The 24,164-nt window shown below is 48.3% G+C and overlaps 1 protein-coding gene across 6 annotated transcripts in view; it reads right to left on the reverse strand.

Moving 5' to 3' along the window:
* Positions 1-24,164, reverse strand: part of Tln2 (talin 2) — a 433,269-nt gene that overhangs the window by 269,108 nt on the left and 139,997 nt on the right. The window contains exon 1 of one of the 6 annotated variants that reach the window (XM_023712438.1): positions 21,589-21,685. The exons of 4 other annotated variants lie outside the window; for them this stretch is intronic. The gene's annotated coding sequence lies outside the window, so the exon portion shown is untranslated. Of the gene's footprint in view, positions 1-4,615; positions 4,692-21,588; positions 21,686-24,164 lie in introns of those variants that run through there. One more of the 6 variants, XM_023712436.1, reaches the window with a different exon arrangement.

A 24,164-nucleotide genomic window follows, 5' to 3' on the forward strand; every position in this document is an offset into this window, starting at 1 on the left:
GCAACCTTTGAAAGGACTCAGGCAATAACATTCAAACACCTCTGCAATCGCCCAGCCCCTAAGCCAGGTAGCACAATGGTGCCGATGTCACAGAAGCAAGTAACCTCATGCAAAGGTACTTTCTTCCACAAAGATGCTAGCTAACACCCATTCCTTTTGCCAAGAAGGACTCAGAAACAGCTTCCTGACTGATCCAGAAGAAGCAGCACGTGAAGTTCCCCATGTTTCCTGTTCTCAACTGGTCATTACTTGGCCAGAAACATGTTACTTAGGAGAATCTGGGAAAACACTAACTCTATAGTATGTGGGAAATGCAGACAGACAAACTGTCACAACTGTGTCACACCAAGGGATAAAAAATACCACCACAGGAGGGGTTTGAGAAGAAATAAGCATGCAAACTTGTGAGTGCAAAATAAGGAGTGTCTATTTCTCTTCTTTACTTTTATTTGCGCATGCTTTCTACAGTGAATCAATGTTACAGTTAGAGAAACAATATTTAAAAAAAAAATAGAGTGAGCTCGCTGGGCGCTCACTGCTGCCCCGAAATCTGGAAAGAAGCCTCACGCTTGCCCAAGTATGCACTTCCTGCGCTCCAGCCTCTCACGTCCCAATACCCCGCATGACCACCCGACCTTCTGGGGAGATTATATATATATTATTTGGTACAGGGACTCACTACATATCTCGGACTCACAGTGACCCTCCTGTCTCAGCCTCCCCAGAGCAGGGATTACAGGCATGCACCACCACACCGGACTCTGTGGCTGGCTCAGTGTGCCCAGGGGCCAGGCCTGTGGTGCCAGGATCAAAACCCTGGACTGCATGCTTACCTAAGCAGGCGCTTAGTGGCTGAGCTATCTCACGGGCCCTTCTGGCCAAGTTTAATGACTGGATGATCAAAGAACCTGCCCAATGCCCTGCACCCCGGAGTGTTATGCGCCCAGGAGGCTGCAGCCCTTGTCCCCCTCCCACTGCAGCGTAGGCTCCCAGAGGGCCTGGGCTGGCTCTGCGGCCAATCGCTCCTGGAGCCCAGGGCCCAACACTGTCATCTGCACACCGTCAGCCTTAGGAGACATCTGCTGGAGGGCACTGAGGCTTGCACAGAGCCTCCTCCCTGACATTCCAGGGCAGCGCCCTCGTGGGCCCCGTACCTATCCATACCTCTGCGCCCTCACAGCACATTACACATGCCTCCTCTACTTTGTTTCTTTCTCTTTTTTTGGTGGTACTGGTGGTGGTGGCACTGGGAAGTGGGGATTGAACCCAGAGTCTCTGCACTGAATCATATATATATATATATATATATATATTCCTACTCCATTTCATGTTTTGTGTTTCAGTTTTGAGACAGTCTCATAAAGTCCTCAAGTTGCCCATGCTGCTTCCCGGCACATCAGCAGGACACACAGTTAAAGGTGGACACTGGTCCCTGGGGGCTCAAGGGCCACGAATCGCTCCACCTCAGAATAACCCTGAGGGGTGTGGTCACACGCACTGTACAGATCAAGGCATGGAGGCTGAGCAGGCTGAGAACTGTACAGAGCACAGCTGCCTGATGCCAAAGCCTGGACACTGGATGGCCATGTGAGGGCCAGATGCCCGCTTGTCTGTCCTACATATGACACTAGAAACGCATACATTCCCCACATTTAAGTGGGCACCCAGGCATGGCTATCCACAGCAAAAACGCAGAGCAAGGCGGCTAGGAGGGCAGGAAGACGTCCTCAACGCAGAGCACACTAATTCCTAGGTGGGGTAACCTTGGATCTACACCTCTGGAGGTTTATAGAGTCTGCCTAGAAAAGCAAGGCCAAAAAAAAGAAAAAGAAAAAGTTCTAAGCTTATTCAAATTAACACTTGGCTATGTGAGGAATTTAAGGTCCACCTGTTACCAGGTTGCACCCCTGAAGCAATCTAGAGCTACTCAATTATGAACTGGTATGTTAATTGTTGCTTTTAAATCCATTACCACAGATCCCCTGTCAGTTCCCTGGGATATATTACGTTTACACTTCAAAAATGTTTTGAGATTTTCCTATAATTCTCTAAATTAAGTCACCTTGCATTATCCCAAGCCAAGGAGATTTCACTTTGCCAAAGACTGCTCCTTGTAAACACTCCCCCAAAAGGTACTTCTCAGCCTTTCTCATCCTGGCAAACAGGAGAAAGCCTTCCTTCCTGAGGGCTGTCTGGGGCACCCCCAGCATGCAGGCCCAGCTCGTCTGGGTGCGCAGCTCCCAAGTGCATCTCCTCGGGGTTAATTATGCAGTGACGATGGGATAGCTGCAAGCATTTCTGAGCACGTGCGTGTCAAGGGACTGTGGTGTCACTCCCAGGAAAATTAATGTGCTCAGGGAAAACAACACTGAAGTAAATTGGCAAAGAAAAAAAATGTGCACAGGGCACAACCTGGGGTGCAGACCCACAGAGTCCCCACAGGACGCCTTTTCTCCATTCTTTCACCTCTGAGGTCCTCTCAGTCTGCACCAGGATTGGCTCCATGCCCTTCCCCGCTGTCTTAGAGTCCAGCCTCTCTGCTTCCCCAGGACACTGGTGTGACAGCTTCCCTCAAGTCTAGAGGGGTGCACTTCCGGTAGGGAAGCACAGCAGACAGCTAGGACAGGGGCCAAGGCACTGTCTGGCCTCAGCAGGCAGGTGGCCACGGCCTCGACCTGCACGCCTCCATTTCCTCACCTGTAAAGAGGACTGGCCTGGTGTAGAGCACCACGCTTTGATGAAACAAGGCCATGTGCAACAGACAGCGTCAGCCTGGGCAGAGCGCAGGCGCAGTGTATTTGTCTAGCATGTGCGAGGTCTTGGGTTCAAACTGTTTAAAACCAAGACAAAGGGAAATGGGGTGGGGAGAGAGAGAAATAGGGAAAGAGTACATGCAAAAGATAAGAAACTGTCATTTTAAAAACTTTAAAAGCAGGCCAGGTGCAATAGCACACACCTGCAATCCCAGCAAGTAGGAGGATGAGGCAGGAGGATGCCCATGAGCTTGAGGCCAGCCTCACCACACAGTGAGGGCAAGGGCAGCCTGGTCACTACAGAGTGAGACCTCTGTCTGTCTGAATGAATGAATGAATGAATGAATGAATGAATGAGGAGGCAGGGAAGAAGGGAGGAGTCAGTCACTCAGTCCTTATGGCCTAACTTGCTAGCTCAAGAAGTAGTGTGCTCCAGCACTGAGCTAAGTCCCTGCCTGAGCAAACCACCTTCTTCAATCTGGTGGGAACAATGACTAAAGTGTAAACGGTGCTGCACACTGGAGACTCTCACCCAAAGTTTTGTGTTTCTTTGTTTTGTTTCCACTGGGGGGCACTACTGGAGGAAGCTGAGGGAATCCCAGAAGACTCCTCCTCAGAGGTGAGGGAAGCTCACAGGAAGGATGCTAGGTCACCGTGCCCTGGGGGAGAAGAGCAATGGCAGTGTGGGCAGAGCAGTATGGGCACCGGAAAGAACAGGGCCAGGGAGGTGTGTGGGAGTGCGGACACAGACCGGCGCCACCCTGCACTTTAGAGTTCATAGAAAGCAAGGGGCCGGGGAGATGGCTCAGTAGAAAAGTGCTTGCCTGGCAAGCGCAAGGGCCTGAGTTCAATCCTTGGTTCCGCCAAAAAAAGGAAAAGAAAAAGAAAGCAAGAGTCACAGCCCACAGAGGCCAAGTGTCAGGGACCCTCTGGTCCCTTGTGCCACCCTAACTGGGCCCCTAACAAAGTGAACAGGCTTCCTAGGGTAGAGACATGTGGGTAAGAACAAACCTAAATGGCCTAATGGAAAACATCAGGATCCTAACTACCTGACATGAGGATGACATAAAGGCCGCTCAGGCAAGGCATACACGGCTTCTAGTAGAAAATAAAATTAGAACACATCATTTGCTTAAGGGAAGACACTAGGTTCCTGAACTGCCTGGGTGTGTCCACCATGCAGGAGCTATCACTGGAGGAGCCAGTCTGGCCTTGAGGAGCTTATAAATGAAAGAGGAAAACAAAGCCAAGGCATCATTTAACACTGTGTAATGAAGGCTGAGGTCGCGCTGGGGGGGACAGAACCCCAGCAGCTCACGGAGGCTGAGCGAGCGAGCCAGCGAGCGGGGTCATCCTCTTGGGAGAAGTCACTGAATTCTGACGATGGACAAGGAAGGGGAGCTGCGGGAGGGAAGGCAGGAAGGAGGCGCAGCAAGCAGGGGCTGCAGAGCAGGCTGGTGCAGCAGGAGAGGCAGAGTGAGGAGTTGCGAGGGGAAGCAAGGCTGGTGAGGGAAGAGGATTGGAAGCACCAAGGATGCGGCCCAGACCTCCAGGGAGTCACTGCGCATGAATGACACCCCTGCTCTCAAAGGGAGTTTTGTTTTGTTTTGTTTTGTGGTACCAGAGATCGAACTCAGACCTTGCGCTTGGCAGGCAGACACTTAAACCACCGAGCTATCTCCCCAGCCCCCCAAAGGGAGTTTTCGTCTACAGCGCTTGCTCCTTCCCATACAGAGTGCCTAGGAATGGTTCACAAGTGCTTAGAAATGGTCACTGGAATGGGCTCCGTTCCTCAGCACAGGGAAGGGCGGAGAGCCTCCCTGCAGGAGTCCCTAGAGGTCTCTAACACAAGGCCAACTCACCTGCCAAGTGGTCCCAAGGCAGAAATCCCAGAGAGGGCATCATAATTATTCCCCACCAGGCCTCAGCTCCTCCGGCAGCCCCAGGAGCGAGGAAGAGGGCTGCAGGCAATGTGGACACGCCCACGGAGCAGGGGCCTCCCGCCCTGGGGTGTGTTACATTCCTTTGAAAACAGGGCCCTGGCTGTAATTTGTGTAATCAGACCAGATTGGACTGCCGAACTCTGCTTCCCATTTATTACAATATCAAGCTCCTTCCCAGGAAGCCCCACCCGAGCTTTTGTTTGGAATTCCTTTCCTTGATTAGGTGTAAGCCCTATTATTCCTGCCACTCAAAAATAACACAGGGGCCTGCTGAGTTTGCACAGCAGCCCAGCCAGAAAGCCCACAGCCCCAAGGAGGCTAATTCATTTTCTTTCCTTTCAAGAGGATGAGTCCTTTCCCTTCCTACTCTGCAGAGGAAGAGTGGGAAGCAGGGACACTGTGTACAAACAGAGAGGCGCGGGAAGCCAGGGATCACTCCAAGCCTCTCCCTGCCTCCCGCCTGCACCAGAAGAGGTGAGGAGGCCAAGTTGCATAGCCTCATCCTTTTATTTGTTTTTGTTTTGTTTTGTTTTGGCAATATAGGGACTTCTTACTGAACGGTACTCCCAGACCTTTTTAATTTTCAGGCAGGGTCTTGTGAAGTCACTCTGCAGCCCAGGCTGGGCTTGAGCTGGTAATCCTCATGCCTCAGCCTCCTCTGGAGTGCTGTGGCTGTGGGGGTGTGTGCCAAAGAGCCCCGTTCACCACCCCACCCTTACAAACATTGTTCTCGGCAGAGCTGCCCGCAGTGGCTGCCACGCAGCCTGATCCCGCTGGGTCTGTACCCAAACGTGGGCTGAGGCACAGGCTGGTGGAACGTGGACTCCCCAGTGCTTGACGATTCTTACAGCCAAAGACTGAGGGTATAGATAACTTCATTCCAGATAATAAGTATTAGAATTGGCAAAAAGGATCACTTTAGCTGTCCTAGTTACTCTTCTCTCGTTGCTGGGACAAATACCCGACACGCAAAATGAAGGAAGGAAAGGCTTATTTAGCTCACCTAGTCACTGGAGGGTTCAGTCCATGTTCAGCTGGCTCCAAGGCGGAGCAGCACAGAGCAGAGAGCAATCTTTCATGGCAGCGGCAAAGAGCAACAGTGCAAGGGAGGGGTAGCAGCGGCTCAAGCAGCTGGCTTCTCTTCCCTCCTTACATTGAAATGCAAATTACCTGTCCCAGGGCAGGTGCAGCATCCACACCCACAATAATCAATCACAAACTCTAGAAGCCACCCCAAGACTGCATGAGGCTTTGGGGGGGACACCTAGACACAAGCCATAACAGGAGCAGATACCCCAACAACGTAAGAGGTGTTCTGCCACTGTGGTAGCTGGGGACCGGGCCACATCACCTCCACCTCCAGAACGATCCTGGAAGTGAAGGAGCCCAGCCCTAAACACTGTTCCCAGGCCAAAGACCTACCAGTGGGGTGGCCTGGCTCCAGCAGGCTGACCTGGCTGGTGAGATTCTCCCCAGTACTAAGCCATCTCATCTGGAGAAACTCTAGATTAAAAGCTGAGGAAGCTGCAAAGGCTGAGGCAGCCACCAAGGGCTATAGCAATCTTGCAAATTCATTTGTATGAGAAGAGGAGAAAGCACACTCCAAACAGGAAGATGTGGAAGCTCAGAGAGCTTCAGAGGGCTGTCTAAGGCCAGTGATCCTTAGGGCCTCTGTTTCAAAAGACAAACAGAAACTTTCCTTGTTCGCCTAACTGGTGCAAATGGGTTTCTACTACTCCCAAAGATCCCTGCAAAACAAACCAGATGCATCAAGTGTGGGAAAGACAAAACCTCTCCCTAGAGAGCAAGTGACAAAGTGCCCCTGGTCAGGCCCAGGAAGAGGGAGCTGGATTTGCAGGGAACATCTTGGAAAAGACAAGTCTCCATGGAGGAGGAAAGGCGCACTGAAAGGTAGGGCACCACTGACAGAAGCGCTGTGAACCAGGCATCCCTCCCACGCGCTTCTGAGACCAGCCCACATCCGCTGGCCTGGGTGACTGGGACCTCAGCCCACACACAGCCGGGAGAGGCTCACTTGGCAGGCGCTCCTGCCTGTCTTCCGGCAGATCTAGTAAACTGTAACAGCCCCCAGAGAAGGAAGGCTGCTCGAGCTCTCTGCACCCTTCTGCACACCACTCACAGACAAGAGGGAAAGTGCTAGAGGAAACTTCTCCCCTGCCTTGTGACAGGAAGGAAAGAGGATGTGTATTCACTGGCTTGAATGGGACCTGGGACACGAGACACCAGGATGAGCCCCTGCGCACGGTGCAGCACTGTAGGCAGTGAGCCAGAGGCAGTGAGCTCTTAGCCCTCTCTCTCCTACCCAGAGACAGGACACAAATTTACAAAGACCAAAGGCATCCCTCCAGGCGACACCACGGGACGCTCCATCAACAGACTGCACTACCTGCCAGTGGCTGGCTGTCCTGCTTTATATCTAGATGACCCCCACTCCTGCCAGCCCCCTCCCCAAGCCTCATGGGTCCAAAGGTGAGGCTCTGGGCAGGGGCTGGATCAGGCATTAATGACACTGGGTTAAGGATGTGTGACAACTGGATTTGTACCTGAGTGGTGCTGCCTAACTCTGGTGTGGAGAATAACGGGAAGGCCTTCCTGGGTGCGGGTGGCGCCAACAAATAGGCTTGTAGCCGGGACAGAACAAAAGGGGAAAGATCACTTGACTGCAGACGCCTCCTGCCAGCCCTGCCATGGACTGTCTCTCCTCTACCAGGCTGCCCTGTCCTACAGCCAGCAGGCTATGGACTGAAGCCCCTGCGAAATGCAAAGTAAAATAAACCTTTCCTCCTTTAACTTGTGGGTGTTGGGTATTCTCTGCCAGTGACGAGAAAGTAACCAAGTCGCTGGCCCTCCTCAAGTTGCTCCCTAAAGGCTCAAAGTCCCTTCTCTCTGTCTTGTCACTTTTCCAGAACTCACTGCTCTTTGCTGAGGATGCCAGTGTACGTGAATTCAAAGCCACCTCTTTGAAAACCATTCATTCTTTAGGTGTGTCATTCATAAAACAACTGCTTTGCTTCTGTCTATTTAGAGGGGCCTATTCCACTTATGAAACTGGAAGAAAAGTTATTTTTCATTTTGTACAGGAATTATATCCTGAACATATGTGACAGGTGTTTGGGACGTGAAGGGGGAATGGGTGTATGGAGGAAAAAGACAAACCAGGAAGGCCCAAGTAGGGCCTAGAGAAGCTGAGCGCTTGTCTGCAAAAACATGAACAGTCACAGCTGACCTGCAGCTTGCCAGCTCCCAGCGCTACAAGGTCTACATCAGCTGGATGAAACAATCATTCCTGGGGCCGACAGCAAGGTCATTTTCCTTGGAAAGGTCAAGTGAGTGGGAATACCTGCCTGCAGACTTACAGGGCAAACCAAAATGGCTAAAGTAGCAAACAAACCACAAGGATGGTTTCCAATTCCCAGCAGCAGTCTCTTCTTCAGGTGCAATGATACTGAGAAGCCTAGCAGCAAGAGAGACTCAGGAGGTGGCACTGCTCCGCGGGAACAGGAAGAACACCTGAAGCCTCCCAGCTCCGCCGGCCGAGGGCCTCTGTGGAACGCAGGGCTCCACAAGCCCACGCTGCTAAACTTCATGGACAGCACTAAGACGTGGGGCTTTCGGGGCCAGGGAGCTAGCTCAGTGGCTAAAAAGCCTGCCCGACAAGCACGAGGGCCTCAGTTCAATCCCCAGTTTAAAAGAAAAGAAAAAGAAAAGACTAGACTTAGTGCCTTCAGCACAGAGTGAGCTGAATCTTACCTAAAGCACAGTTCCTAGACTGCAGAATCTATCAGCAAGAAGGAATGACCGTTCACACAAATAGAAGCTCCCACTCTTCAGCAAACCAAGTAAGGGCCAGCACACTGTGCACCATGTGTGCGTGCAGCCAAATGACAATTTTGGTTGAAAAAAGCTTATGTGATGTGGATGTGACATATGCATCACTACATTTAAGAGACCCAGGGGGCTGGGGAGATAGCTCACAGGCATAAGCACCTGCCTGGCACACACAAGGTCCCAAGTTCAATCCCCAGCTCCGTATGCCAGGCCAGCCCTGGAACCGCGCTCACTGCACCAGCCCTAGAACCAGGTGTGGTGGCACATGCCTGTAATCCCAGCACCTGGGAAGCTGAGACAGGAGTATCACTGTGAGATCAGCCTGGGGGCTACAAAAAGTGAGCACAAGGCCAGCCCAAACTGCATACAGAGAGAGAGACCCTGTCTCAAAAAATAAAAATAAAAAAAGGATGAAGAGACACTGAGAACTCTAGACAATGTCATCAACTAGAAATTAAAAGGCCAGACATTAAGAACTGATAAGCTACATCTATACACAGGCACAGTCTTCTTCAATGGCATCCTGTTGAAGAATAAAAAAATCAGCTGAGTTTCTTTGTGCCATTTAATGTCGCATGATTAGAAGATGACTAAAAAGGCCAATCTACTCAGATGGACGTACAAATGCGTTTCAGAGGTAACATCATCATGATTGTCGTGCAAAAATGGTATGTGTGACTTCATTCTCAGGTTTTCTCTATAAACTTTATTAACTGCTACCTGTTAATATTGTGAAGAGATTCAATTTCTAAGACAACCAGGAGTGGTGAGAAAATAACAGTCTCCTGTCTACCTTTTCATTTCAAAATGCTTGATATCCACATGAGAATACAGGAGTGAAATTCACTGTCCCTATTTCAATACTGGTGCAATTGACCTTCCAGCTGTTCAACAACAAACGCTTGGACACCAAAGCTATGAAGGCAACTGCGCTTAAAATGTAGCCAATATTTTGGCCCTGGCCCTCCAAGGTCATCAAGGAGCAAGGACATGAGGGAACTTCTCCACTGCAGCCTACAACTTTGGTGAGTCACCCAACTCCCTGAGCAAGGGGACTGTTGGAGGAACCCAGGGAACAAGAGCCAACCAATATTCTAAGAAGGAGGGTCACCAAAGAGGAAATGTTTCCCCTGCTGTTGGAAGAAGCCACACGGTCAAGCAGTACTGTGGCCCACGCTGGAAGCTGACACTGACAGAGGAACTATGAGGCTCTGCACATGGCTCCAAAAGTATTGCCTGAGGAGATTGAAGCAACCTTGACAGACAACAAGTTAAATTTTGGTTGACAGAACTCTCTCTCTAAACCTGCTCTTGAACACCCAGCAGAAGAGTATAAACAAAGACATAAAAGTAACAGCAATAGAAGCAGTATAAAAGGGGCTCCACTCGCTGCCCCCTGCTGACAGCTTCTAGCTACATCTGTAGACAGATCTAGGAGTCAGCTGGTTACTGGTGCTATGCCAATTCCTTATGAACAATAGGGGGCCGGGAGATGGCTCAGTGGAATAAGTGCTTCCCTGGCAAGTGCAAGGGCCTGAGTTCAATTCCCAGTTCCTCCAAAAAGAAAAAAAAAACCTTATGAACAATATCTGAGGTGGCTCTTTCCCCAGTCTGCCTTTCCATTCTAGCAGTCAGGCTTTGGTGATACATGCCTTCATCACTTGGCAAAGTTCGCTTATTCTCAGAGACTGCCAAATCCCAAGTGATCAAACAGATGAAATCTATGGTGAAGGCACCAGACAAGTCATCACATGACTGATGGTGGCCATTATTCAGGGCCAGAAGCTGCTTCCATGTCCACAGCCCAGCAAGAAATCTTTGGAGGACAGGTTCAGCTCCCTTAAGCTCCTAGAAGAGTCAGGGCAACAGTTTCTTGGTCTCTTAGTAGGTAGGGCCAATCCCTATCCAGCCAAACGTAGGTACAGAAAACAAAACTCCCTCCTTGAACTCCCCTCAAAGATTTTTAGGGACCAAGGCTCTCAGAGGGAAACAGTACAGTTAGAAACAAAGAACCTCAGTCACTTCTTTTTGTTCAACTGAAAACTCCACACCACCTTAATGACTATTTGGCCTTAAATGATTATCTGGGTTTAAACCTAAAGGTCGCTATGCCTGAGGCACCAAAACTGGGATGCCAGTAGAACAGTGGGCAGCGCCTCGGATCGGAGGGGTCTGACCCCGTGAATCCTGGAAGGCTGAGTTCTCAAGGCCCTCTTTTTTTCCCTTGGTTGGTTGGTTGGATGGTTGCTTGCTTTCTTTTCTTTTTTTTTTTTTTTGCAGAACCAGGGATTAAGCTCAAGTCCTTGCGCTTGCCAAGCAAACACTTATTGTACTGAGCTATCTCCCCAACCCCCCTTGGTCATTTTTCTCCTTCACACTTCTCTCCATCCCCCACCGTTTACCCACTTCTTACTCTACTTTGCCCTCCTGTCTGTTCCTGTCCAGAAACTGTCAATGAACTTACTACATACTACCAGGTGCATACCTGGGAATTCTTTCCTTGTCGTACTAAAGAACCTGCACTATGTTTAGCCCCCTCAACTGTAACACAGAGTGGGAGGAGCAAGGGGGACTCTACCAAACCTCAGCAGCCTTCACCGGACCCCGAGCCAAGAGATTTTATCGCAGAGTGGCCCAGAGACCACACCAGATATGGCAGGTGTCAGCAACTCAAAGATCTTCAAGAAACCAGAGAACCAGACAAGCAGCCACAAGGAGTAACCCCACCCCACTATGAGACTCTCTCTTCCCCCTTCTGGTGGAAAACATGGATTCTGGGAAGATGGGGATAAAGTGCCACATAGGAAACACTGGAATCTGGGACAAAAGGTTTCTGTGCTGATGCGGAACAGCAATGCTTGCCCGTCAGTTGGGCTTCTGTTCTGCTGCTGACCCACAAAATGTGGGGGAGTGCACCCCGGGGCTGTGGCACACTCCTCTGCAGGGGTGAACCTAAGCCATGGGCAGCAAGGAAAAAGGCCACTTAACAAAAATCAAGCTGCAGCCCTACCATATCCTTACGATCAAACTGCAGCAGTTAAGAGGTCTAAGTACTGACACAGTATAAATCAACCAGAAAGAAACAGGACGAATTTATCAAGCATATTCACAAAATCTCAAGAAGTCAAAGAAATGTTCACAGGCCTTAAAATTAAAACATGCAACACAGCCATTAAAATTTTCTAAATTCATATACAAAGAACAAAGATAAGCAACAAAGAGCCATTATTCACAGGGTTCCTGAGGGGTGACATGATTAACTTGACTTTACTTTTTACTGTAATGTACTTAAAGTTCTATAATATTTAAATATTTCATTAAAATAAGTATTGCATGATAAGAATTCAAATGGTATTAATGACATATATGGAAGCATTAATACACATGGAAAAGGTTAAAGAATCCTTTTGTAAGACCTTTCTTAATTATTCACAAGTTAAAAATTATCAGAGTTAAAAAAAGAAAATAAGTTTGTTTGCTATTTCTGAGGAATAAAAATAAGAGAAGAATGAAAACAGCAATCTGAAATATTTTCCTTTAAACATTCTCCTTGGGGATGCCCTGGAAGAGAATCTGCGTGCTTCAAAGGCTGTGGGCCTCTAGGTTTTTGATGATTATCTGAATGCCTGCAGAGTAAACAAACAAAAACCACCCCAAGCGTAAACTTAGAGCCCCATGGGGAAGAGAGCTCCTAATGGCTACCTACCAGAAGAGTGCTTTTCTCTAAGTTAGATAGTATTTGTTAACTTCAAAAATTTTATGAATTTGCTATGATAAACGCAATCCAAAAAAAAAATTTTTTTTTAAATCTACACCTCTACCAAACTGCTAACCTGAAAAAACTGCTTTAAGGTTCTAGGCAGAGTGCTGAATTTAGGATGGAGGTGCGAAGTCCTCACACTGCCGCCACTCCTAGCCCTGGAGCTTCTCTCTGTTGGGTGAATAAAGTGACACCTGGCTGGTAGGCCCAGCACCCCCTTAGCAGAAGTAGCCCAATGTTTCCGCTTCTCTCATGGAAATAGTTCTTCCTAGACTTAATAAATTCCTGTGCTTTTGTTCTAAGTAGTGGACAGGTAACCCTTCGCAATTTCCCCATCCTACCACCTCCAAGGGTGGGACCCACACATCTCCAAAGCCCTAATTTTTTCTCATTGGTCAGTCACTAATATCTTAAGACTCTACCCCAGGCTCATTTCATTATCTGAGGAAACTCAAGTTAAAACCACAGCTTTTAGATATAAGCAGGGCTTAACACTTCCTCAAAAGTCCTGACTCCCATATGGGCCACATCTCAAGACCAAGACAAAAAGAGGAAGCACAGCTACATACTTCCCTAGGGATGGGCATTAGGGATTGATATTCTAAATAGTATCAATCAACTTGAAGGAGCCCAAATGAATCACTAGCCCAACCCCCAACAGGAAGAGATCCTGTTCCCTATTCGTGCCCGCTTGCTACGTGACTCGCTTTCCCATTTGATACTGGATTTAATCAGTTTTACCTGAGCGATGGTGCTTGTAATCCCATTGGTTGACCATAGTTTTGTCCTACGTCCTGCCCACCTAAGCGAGCTCCCATTCTCACCACCTTAGCCCCGCATGGTTATACACTATAAAAATCCCTGGAAAAGACAGCTTCCTGGGGAACTACCCGCTTGCCCACCACCCCTCCCCCCCGTCCCTCTCGGGACAGGAGCTTTCTTTCTCTTAATAAATATATTCTGCTCATAATAAAAAAATAATAAATAAAAGCCCTGTCTGGAATTGAGAGTTGGTTGGAAGACCTCCTTTCTTCACCCACGACCAAGGGAATCTCATCCCGCTCCAGGTACTATAGCTGCTGTGTGGGCAGAAAGACACAGCACACCAGCTCCTCCCCAGGGTCCGCTTCACTCTGGCCTGGTGACAGGAACAGGAGTTAGATACCAGGCCACTTGGAGGCTGAAGTGCTCTGCACATTGCAATCATTCCTCAGACATCTGCTGTAGTAATTTAGATCAAACACTTGGGCGGGCCCTGGATAACACTCAACCCCTGGCAACCCTTCGTGGCCTGCTATTTTACCTGTGAAGTGAATTTTTACTGACCTCTGTCAAACCTAGTGAAAGAAAATAATAACTCAGAAAAAATAATTCAGGGAGGCTGAATTCTGTGTTACCATCTGTAGTCTTAGCTACTGGAAAAAGTAAAAGATCAGATGAAAAGATTCTTATCACAGGCCAGTCACAACACAAAAACTTAATAGCTATAAACAGAAGCATCATTTCCGTAACTTTTAACAAATATTTTAATAAGCGTTTCATGAGTAATAAGGAACATTCTTCGTAAGTTTTATGGGGTAGCAAAGCATACTGTAAAGGGCATGGAGTAGGCAAATGTATAATGCTTTCATCTTACATTATAAATACTAATACCTTTATGGCGATACGCATGTTCTGAAGATGGTTAAAGCCATACATCAAATTCTTCACATATTTGAAGTAAGGACGGGTGAGAAGGACAAAGCCTTTGAAGATCTATGTGAAACATCTATATAAATTTTTCTAATCTAATATGTATGCATCAATTTTACAATTATAAAGCTTAAAAATAATGCACAGGACACTCTGAACTTGGCATCAGACAACATTTTCCACAAAATGTATGACAGGCATAAAAACATCTATATCCTTTGACCCAGCAATTATTTATCTATAAGTTTTTGGAAAGACAAGCAACCTAGTTTAATTGCACATCACGTGAGGGAACTAAAATGCAGGCTTTAAGAACAGGCCAGAAAAAGAGCACACTGAGTTCTCCCTCTTTGCAATAATTATGCATACCCGCATGCAGAAAGAACCAACAAATACGCAAACACTTAGCCACTTGTCCTAGGGGAAACACAGGGCTGGTCCCCAAGGGTTCTGGTCACATCGCCTTCCTGAACTCGGCAATGCATGACGGTATCATACGTGTTTTTATTTAAAGACACCTCACTTCCTGTACACTGCCGTTTCCCCGGCACTGAGCTCACAGCCCAACTCAAGCATATCCACAGCAGCACTTTCTCCCACCAAAGACCCCTCACAGCCTTCTTGGGCTTCAAGCCCATTTTAAGCGCTGAAATCGGTAAGAAGTACAAAAACCCCAAAGCCATGGCACTAACTAGACAGCACAAGGGGACCCTGGTCTACAGGATGGGCTCAGAGAGGGTAACGTGTCCGAGTGGGCCCTCAGCTGGGCAAGTGTGTGCATCTCGGCTCCAGGTGTATGCAGCCATGAAGTCCTCTGATATCTGCAGATGTGCCAGAGGTGCTGACTTGGGTTACAAATGAATCACACCAAGGAGGCAAAACCACGGCAACTGTGAATACTGGGAACTAACTGCATGGACTAACTTTAACGGAATCAAACTTAGGCCATAAAACCCGGTGTCTGCTAACTTAGTGGACCTTCAACCAGTGGTCATTTTGTTCCCCAAGGGACATCTGGCCATGCTGGGTGACACCGACTGCTAAAACTGGACCCAGTAGACAGAAGTCAGGTGTTTTACATGCAGCCAACAATGCACAACACAGTCCCCAACGACAAACATCAAGAAATACCAAATAGCTCAGAGAACTAAACTGCCTGCTTAGGCAACCTTAGCCACACCCATGGACCTCGGTTCAATCCCCGGCACCACAGGCTGTGCCAGCCCTGCCCCCAGGATGGCCTGAGCTGGCCAGAGTCCGGGCGTGGTGGTGCACACCTGTAATCCCAGCGCTGGGGAGCTGAAAGCAGGAGGATCACCACGAGTCTCAGCTGCATAGTGAGACCCTGCGACAACCACATACATTAAAATAATTACATAAATATTTTTTAAAAAGAAGAAAAGAAATACCAAGATTGGTCAGAAATATCAAGATTGAGCAATCTCATGTTAACTGGTATATTAATGTCATTTTTAAAGTATGTCTTCCTGTACCTTCTATCAACCCATGCTTTCAGGCCTAAAGCAATAATTAAATGTCAAGCATGAAGCAACTCTCTTTCCTTGCTTGTTGAACCTGCACTTCCAAACTGACCTCATGAAATGTCATTAAATGCAATCAAAGACACAAAAGAGTTAAACGCTACATTGAGAAGTGTGACTTTCTCAGTCTCCTATGGAGCTGTAACGGTGCTTGGTAATTTCAACAATAATGTAAGATATTCAATCGGTCTGAAATCTCACCTGGTGAAAACTCTCACTGCACACAGGAGCTAAGAGGTATAATCTAACACATTCTGTCCAGGAAGCAGAACCCAACTCGTGCTAGAAATGTTCGGTCAAGAACAGTCATTTAGGGATGGTTTACGCTTCCCTTGCCTCAGCTGAGTGTCTTGCCACATCTTAGTGATTCTATAAAGAAGAAAATTCAGTGGCTCATAAAGTAATCTTAATATAAATACAAGACACTTCCTTCAGTGATCTTCCCTTGTAGATTCAGTATCACTCATTAATCAGTCCTCTTTTTAAATATTGCATTAAGCCTCCAAAGTTACTTAACAGCATTCCAAATGCACAAAGCCAACACAAAAAGGATAAATAAATCCCAACTACGAGGCAGATGAGTAGGCTTAGGAACTGCACTTGTTTGACATCTGAATTCTGGGCTGCAAAAATTTAGAGTCAAGCCATTAATTCAGGAGTCATTTTTCCTGGAAAGATGTTTAACTGTATAAAAAATAACCCTAAGATATTGATTAAAGTCAGAGGCAATCAATCAATGCTTTTCTTAAATCTTTTATGTATTTACTTGGTCCAGGATCTTGCTACACAGCTCAGGCTTATAGTGATTCTCCTGTCTTCAGCATTCCCAGCACTGGGATTACAGGAATGCACCACCATGCCCGGTATTGGTGACTGGCACAGCATGCCCAAGTTTCCAGGGCCAGCACAGCATGCAGTACTGGGGATCGAGCCGCGGTCCTTGCACTTGCCAGGCAGGTGCTTAGACGGCTGAGCTATCTCCCCAGCCAATTAAGCTTATCATCAAGGACACAGCTAATGCTGTAGAAACCCCACATGGCTACAGTACAGAATGAAGTTTCTGCTCACTTGTGCTAAAATTTAAGCTCACCCTTAATTCTGTCTCTGACCTCACTGCTTTTCGCTGGCATCCCATCCTCGTATCTGCCATTTCTGTCTGCCTTTCTAGATTTTTCCTTTGGAAAATTACTACACGGGAGCTACAAGATGTGGGCAATGGAGATTCCAAACTGAGTGTCGCTATGTTGATCTCTAATCACTTACGTCAGTCGGCACCATTTGCTCTGACCAGGTGTGAGAGGAGCAGAAAGCCAGTTTGCAGCAGGAGCAAGGGGCATTTGCATGGCTAAGAATGGGGCAGGCCGGCGAGATAGCTCGGCAGATGAGCACCTGCTTGGGCAAGCGCAGGGACCAGGATTCAATCCCTGGTCCTACATGACACGCCGGGCCCACCCATGAGGCATGCTGAGCAGGCCGAATCTGGGTGTGGTGGCAGATGCCTGTAATCCCAGTGCTGGGAAGCCTAAAAACTGGACAAATCACCAGGAATGAGAGCTATGTAGTGAGCCCCTACACCAAATACATAAATGAAAAAAATAAAATGGTTCAGCATGAGGAAAATTAAGGTCGCTTGTTGGCCGGCCATGGATATGAACAGAGTACCAGTGAGCCTGGACTATGGCTGGCTGCTTTCTCCTGCACACCAGGAAATCCAGTGGGCGCAAGACACACTACGAGAGCTGGATCTGCAACTTGAAAAACCTGCCTCTTATCAGGAGTTGAGCAAATGCACTGTCCCGATTGCTCAAGTCCATCTGGGCTCTGTCATTCAAAGCATCATGACACGCGCCCACACCTACCCTTCAATCTGACCTTGTCCTATCTTCTTAGGACCCATAGACACCGACTGTTCCCAGAGTCTGTACGTGGTCCCCGAACACACCCCATCTGTTCCCAACTTCACATCTGTGTATAACTCTGCTGCCTAAAATGCCCTTGCTTCTCTCCATGATCTAAATTCCAAAGATCTCCCAGACTTGAGCTCCAATCCTAATCTCTCTCAGGGCATGCATCCAGGACGATACTTTGTCTCATCTGAGTTCTGAGCTAAGGGACACTGTCCACGCCAGTTGTCATCTATACGCTGCTGTACTTTCCATTGTATACTCACTCTAGAATTTTGCAGCCCCATGCAAATAGCCCCTTAGACAAAGTCTAGCAATTAGTAGAAAACTAAAAGCAGAAAACTAGTAAGTTCTGCTTAAACTAATTCAAATGATTTAGACCTCCTGATCACTGCCCGTGATTCCCTCTTAATTCCCACAGCAGCACAGAGGACTGAAAACAATTCAGATGCAGCATATTTCAACATCACAGAGTTGGCTGTGGTCCTGCCACATTTCACAAGCAGACTGGCAGCCGCAGCTGGACAAGCAATGGCAATTTATCCTGCTACTCTCCTGTCTGCAGATTGCTCAAGTCGCTCTAAGGAAGATACAGACTAACTCAGTACCCTAGCAAGTAAAGACCCCCAGCTTTCCGACATCCTTACGCAGTCCTTCTGGTACCAGCATGGAGGATTTGCAAAACACAGTCCAAGGTATCCACAGGACAACAGGCTCCACTACCTCCAGGTCCTTCTCATCCCCTTTCTTACTTGTAGTCCCAGCTCCATAGAGCACTCTGGGGACACTCCTATGACGTTTAAGGGAGACATGAAATAAACAGAGGTTTGTTCCCACTGCAGGGATAGTCAATAAATAGTGCGTAAGCTGAAGACTCATGTTGGGACCCAGCAATGTTTCCACTGACTATGACAAGGGCATGAGAATAGGGACAATGCCTAAAGAGTGAGGTGAGTGTGTGTGTGTGTGTGTGTGTGTGTGTGTGCACACGTCTACTTGTGCACATCCACACACATTCGTGTGCTCATGTCTAAGCAACACGGATGTCAATGCAGTCCCAGGGCTGTTACTATCCTGGCTACTCAAGATGTAATCCTTGTGTATGTGGCAGGATAGGTCACCTAATCATCCAAAGAATGTACATCCCGGTTAGGATCTATACTGACCACTCCTGAACATACTGTTCCACACATTAGAGACATAAAAGGGGCTACATGACAAAACCTAGAATAGCACTATGAATAAGCCGTAGGTTAAGCAATACCTCATGAACATGGATAAGCCTATAATGATCAGACGACCCTGTGTACCCGTCCAGCATCTTTTTCAAGGGTGAGCCTCAATGAGATGGGCTTCCTCGTAAGGAGGTGTTTCCAGGAGAACCCACTCCAATAAGGCCAAAAGGTGAGGAGACTGTCCTGCTGTCACCAACCCATCGGCCAAGAGCCCCCTCTGGACACAGAAAGGCTGCTGCCCTGTTACCTACCGTACCCTTTGCTGGCTGCTAGGCAAGGCGCCACTCCACGGCAAAGTGGAGGGTCTGCTCTTCCCTCAAGTGACACTGGCAGCTGTTCCCACTGCATGCAGTTTCCATTCTTCCAGAATGTTCCAGTCCCACCTAACATTCTACATGTGTGGTTTGTGCTCCTCTACAGAACCAGATAGACACAGAGAGGAAACAGAGCCCTGAGGCATAGGGGCCCAGCTAGGCCCTTGGCCCACACTCTTTCCAAATCATGGTGAAAGAACCACCAGGTTGAGGATCCTGTACAAGCAGCCCAGATGTGGGGCTGGCGTACTTGGTGCCCACTCACAGGAACTCACTGAGAGCCCAGTCAGAACAAGGCCCTCTGTGCACAGCAGCCGGGTGGGAGTCCCACAAGTGCTGAGATGGCCACCTTCCCCAGGGCTCACAGTGCAGTGAGGAGTTCAGGCCACTGTCCAAACAGAGGGAACAATGGCTCTTTATTGATTCATTAGGGCATAAAAGGATATGCAAATTCACAAAAAGATTTACAATCCTGCTCTTCCTGAAATCCTGCCAGAAAACTCAGGAAAGCATGTGCGCGCGCATATACACACAGAGATGCCATGCAATGTTTCCAACCCTGCTACTGTACCTTTTCCTCTCCTTTCCTCCTCTACAGAAGAATGTAGATTTCTCCAGTAACTTAATCACTGTTGCAGTAAGAGAAGTTAACAGAGGAAGATTAAAGATACTGTACTGTTCACACCCAACTTTTCCTATATCCACCAGTCAGAGAGAGAGAGGAAGAGACAGACAGACAGATACCAACTGAGAACTTAATTAAGACATGCAGTGAACACCCTGGAGGGGATCCCAAACTTCCCTTCTCAGACCAGGCCGAAGGCTCGGATGGCTATGACGCCACTCCAGACAGAAAACAAGGCAAACCAGGATAAAGATGGCTCAGCCCAACACCACCCCTTACTGTCTCTGCAAAGTGCACTGGCAAGCTCTAGCCACCAAAACCAGCAGATGATCACAGAATGGAGGAAGAAAATAAAGAAAATGCAGGATTACCCAGTGGCAGATAAATTAGCAACAGGTGCTCGCGGACGTGGGAAACGTTGAGAAGCACATGGGAACTCCACACCCCTGCTCAGCCTCTTTTCTGAACAGGACCCTTCCTTGTCTGCGCTGTGCAGAGTCTCCCAGGAATCACTGCCGACAAGCGCCTGTGGGACTGATTTGTTAATCAATCCTACACCTTCTTCTGTAGCTGTCACTGCTTACGATCTTTTAAAAGATCTAAGGAAAGATGCCTGGGAATACAGATAACTGGGAGGAGGCAAAGACCAGAAAGGCCCAGGAGGGCAGAAGAAAGAAAGGAGTAATGGGCTTGGGGTGCACTGGGGGATGAGGGAAGAGGCACTGAGCTGGGCTTGCACACCCAGGACCCATCTGTGCCAGGGCAGAATCTGGCCCATATTTTTTAAGGTCCAGAGAAACAAGGAGCATGGCTTTTAAGGGATCTCAAATTTGGATATTTACTATGAAGAGCAGTTTCAAATGGAGAGAAGCTGAGTCTACAAGCGGAAGAATCTACTACACAAAGTGGACTGGGAACCTCTCTGGCAGCTTTCTGGCTGAGCAGGAGCACAAAGGAGTAAGACACACCCTTCACCAACTCTGAGGGCACTAAGGCTACAAGGACACAGGCTGTGAGGACGGGAAGTGAGCTCCAGGCCCTCGCTGCCCTCACCGTAGCTGCAGGCCCTGGCTGTGGACATTCCGGAGGCCCCACCAGCTCTCTTCTCACTGTGCGCCTCCTCGCAGATGCTCTCCCGGCCTCCCACTGTGGCACGGAGCGCAGCTGGCACAGTGTATGTATCCGTGTGGTTATTCCATTCACAGTAACTCTGTTACTGGAGCACGTCTGCCATTTGTCTTTATCTGTCCCACAACTGTCTGTCCAATATTCATTAAGTCTCATAACTGCAAAGGCCAGGCCCACACTGCATAGAAAGCTGTCCCTTGGTCCCCAAGAGCCACTGGCTTCAGGCCCATCTCCTCATCCTGTATATCTGGAAATCCTCCCGTGCTCAAGTCTCTGACATACAATAGCATAGTATTTGCATGACTACCATACACTTTAAATCACCTCTAGAGGACATGGAATGCCTAATACCTAGAATGTAAATTTCATATAAACAGTTCAGGGGGAAATGATGGGAAAGAAGAGCACAAGTGTTCAGTACAGATGCCGCTTTCTTCCTAAGTATTTGCCATCCTCGGTTGGTCCACTGCACAGATGCAAACCCTGGGGATGAGGAAGCTCCACTGTAACTGTATCTCCTGCCCCTCACTGAGTAGATGCTCAGCAAATCCATGCTAAATTAACATAGCCCAAGCGCCTTTGTTAGGAGTTAGACACTGACCTCCTCAACAACTAGATGACCTGTGCAACATGCACTCCCGAAAGTAACACACAAGAGTATATGCAATCGAACCTCCAAGGCTTCCGGGGAACAGCGATGAGAGTGACGCTGCTTAAACACTGCACCGGGGCAAGCAGCTCTAATGGAGACGGCACATGGCTTAAAGTCATCGGGACGTGGCGCGCAGCACCACACCCACACCGTCTCCTGCTCCTGCAGTGCACACACACACGGCCATCCTACCTGCAGTTCCACCTGGCGAACAGTCTCTGTCTGTGCGTGCGCTTGTGCAGCTTGCAGACACACGTCCAAAGGCAAGCGAGGCAGCGAAGTGCAGTCCTCTGGCCACACTGAAGGTCGAAGGCCATCACAGGACTTGAACCAGCTCAACCTCAGGGAATGTGAAGACCTCTCCTAGGGGTGCTGGCTCAAGTTCCTGACGCTCTCACTCACGTGCACTGCTCTCTCCTTTCACCTAAAGCTTCTGAGACTGTCGCTACTAGGAGCAAAGCCCACGAGCCAGGGGGACCCTGGAGACACGGTAGCAGACCCCTAATGCCAACGGCAATTCCCGTATCACACAGTGCCTGGGCTTCTCCTCTCAAGAACCATGATACTGGGGATGGGGAGATAGCTCAGTCGTCTAAGTAGGACCCGGGTTCAATCCTCAGTACCACATGCCATGCCGGCCCTAAAACTGGGTGTGGTGGCTCACTCATGTAATCCCAGAACTGGGGAGGCTAAAACAGGAGGATCACTATGAGTCAAAGCTGTGTGGTAAGACCCTGTACCAAATAAATAAATAAAATTTTTAATTAAAAAAAATACTATGATATTCCTTTTATAATTTCACTCAGTCTGGGGCAGATCTTGTTTTGCTTGCAGCCAAAAGAATCATAATCTATGCCAGGTGTGTGGCCGTGGAAAAGTGTGAGTTGACAGGCCATGTTCTAGGAGACAATATTTCCGGAGTGTCTTATACATTCAGAAAGGACACTACAGAGCCCAGGCACTCTTTCCAGTGCTTAAATTCTACATAAATATCCATTGTTTTTAACAAAAGGATCCAGCACAGAGTTTCTTTAAACATCTTTCCATTATTTTAAAGAATCGGCTTACAAATACTCCTGAAGGCAGCAAAGCAGGGTGGAGATGGGGAAGCCAGAAATAAAGGCATAAAAAGGTTAATAGTTACTGATAACTACAGCTTAGTGCAAAATGGAAGCAAACAGCTTTGAAGTTATAAATGAATATAAAATAGGCACATACAGTCATAAAATTTACTTCTAGGCACACAAAGCTATCGACAGAAATACAGGGCAATGGAAATCTAATTCTTACACAACACTTCAGTAAGACATCTATCATGTGCAGGGAGATCCTATCAGTTCTGCACTCGCTCTCGCTCGCTCTCTCTCACACACACACACACACACGCACGCACGCACACACAGAGTAACTGGACAAACAGGACTCCACGTAAGGTTGACTGTAGGCCCGGCTACAGGAGTAAAAAGGGACGGTTCCCTGGGCCAAGTAAGCCACAGAAGAGTTCTACATCAGCATATGCTTGAGCCCAGGATCCTGGGTCAAACAAGAAAAGCTGATTTGTCCCAACTCCACAAGCAAATTCCAGGCTGGAAGTAGGAAAAAAATGAAACTGGGCCAAGGCAGCAGCCCAAAACGACAAAAGCCCAGGCGACTGTGTGCGAGATCGGTACTCGCCTTGTAGTCATGAGACAGCTACGCCGTCAACACAGCCTCGACATGCTTGAGTCTTTCCACAAGTCAGAAGTTATTGAACAACAGCACAATCACCAGCTAGGTCGACTGGTCAGCTTTAACTCACCGGGTTCTCCGGATCGCACTGGGATGCAGACCGAAGCCAGTCACAAGTGCTTTTATGCTGCCCCAATCCTAACGATTAGCATCATGTGTCACACGTCACACAACCATTTATAGGCTGCAGAACGGCTTAAAAAGGAGCAGAACTGACAGCAAAAGCAGAGCCTACACAGATACAAAGTGGTCACAGCAGGTGGCCAAGTAAGACTCCAGCTAGAGCTGTGGAGGTCTGAGGGGTCAGGTCCTGTGGGCCACCCTGGGCGAGATCCAGGAAGCTGAAGTCCGGGGACACAGGTGGAGGGCATCACCTGTCCATGGGTGACTCGTTCATTCACCAAGTATCTGCGGAGAGGACAGCAGGTGCATGCCATGTGCCCCAGTGCTGAGCTCTAGGTTGGGGGTCGGGTCTGTTGCCTCTGACAAGCTCGGGGGTCTGCTTTCACTGATATGGCTTTGATACATGATGTGCACTTAGGCACGGACTTAACTGGATAAGCTCACGTATGGTACATTTTCATTAGCACAATATATCTGTAGTTTGTGCTGTGCAGCTAGGGGTTGTTCTTTCCCAGAAGTCTGTGTGTTCGACATCTCGTGGTGACAGAGGAGTCACCGCGTCCGTCTGCCCCAGCACTTGCACTCAGCATAGAGCACTTCGCTGCTTTATGTAGTGGAGCTGCTCAGGGTAAGGCTCAGCCCGAGACTGAGAGCTTCTGTTCCACACAGCATGGAATCACTCACAGCCTCCGCTCCATGCTTAGGACAATTCTTGAAGCTATGACTTTGCCCATTTTTTAAGTGATTACAGAAAATTTTAAATATACGCAGAAGCAAAAGCAATAATGAAGCATCGCTACCCTCCACAAAAAAAAATCACCTACTGAGAGCAATTTCTGATTCCTCCACACTCCCTACCACCACCACCATCAATGCCCCTCTCCTCCAGCTCCAAGGAATCAGCAACAATGGCTGCC

Source organism: Octodon degus, unplaced genomic scaffold, assembly GCF_000260255.1.
Source record: "Octodon degus isolate 3935 unplaced genomic scaffold, OctDeg1.0 scaffold00026, whole genome shotgun sequence".
NCBI lineage: Eukaryota > Metazoa > Chordata > Mammalia > Rodentia > Octodontidae > Octodon > Octodon degus.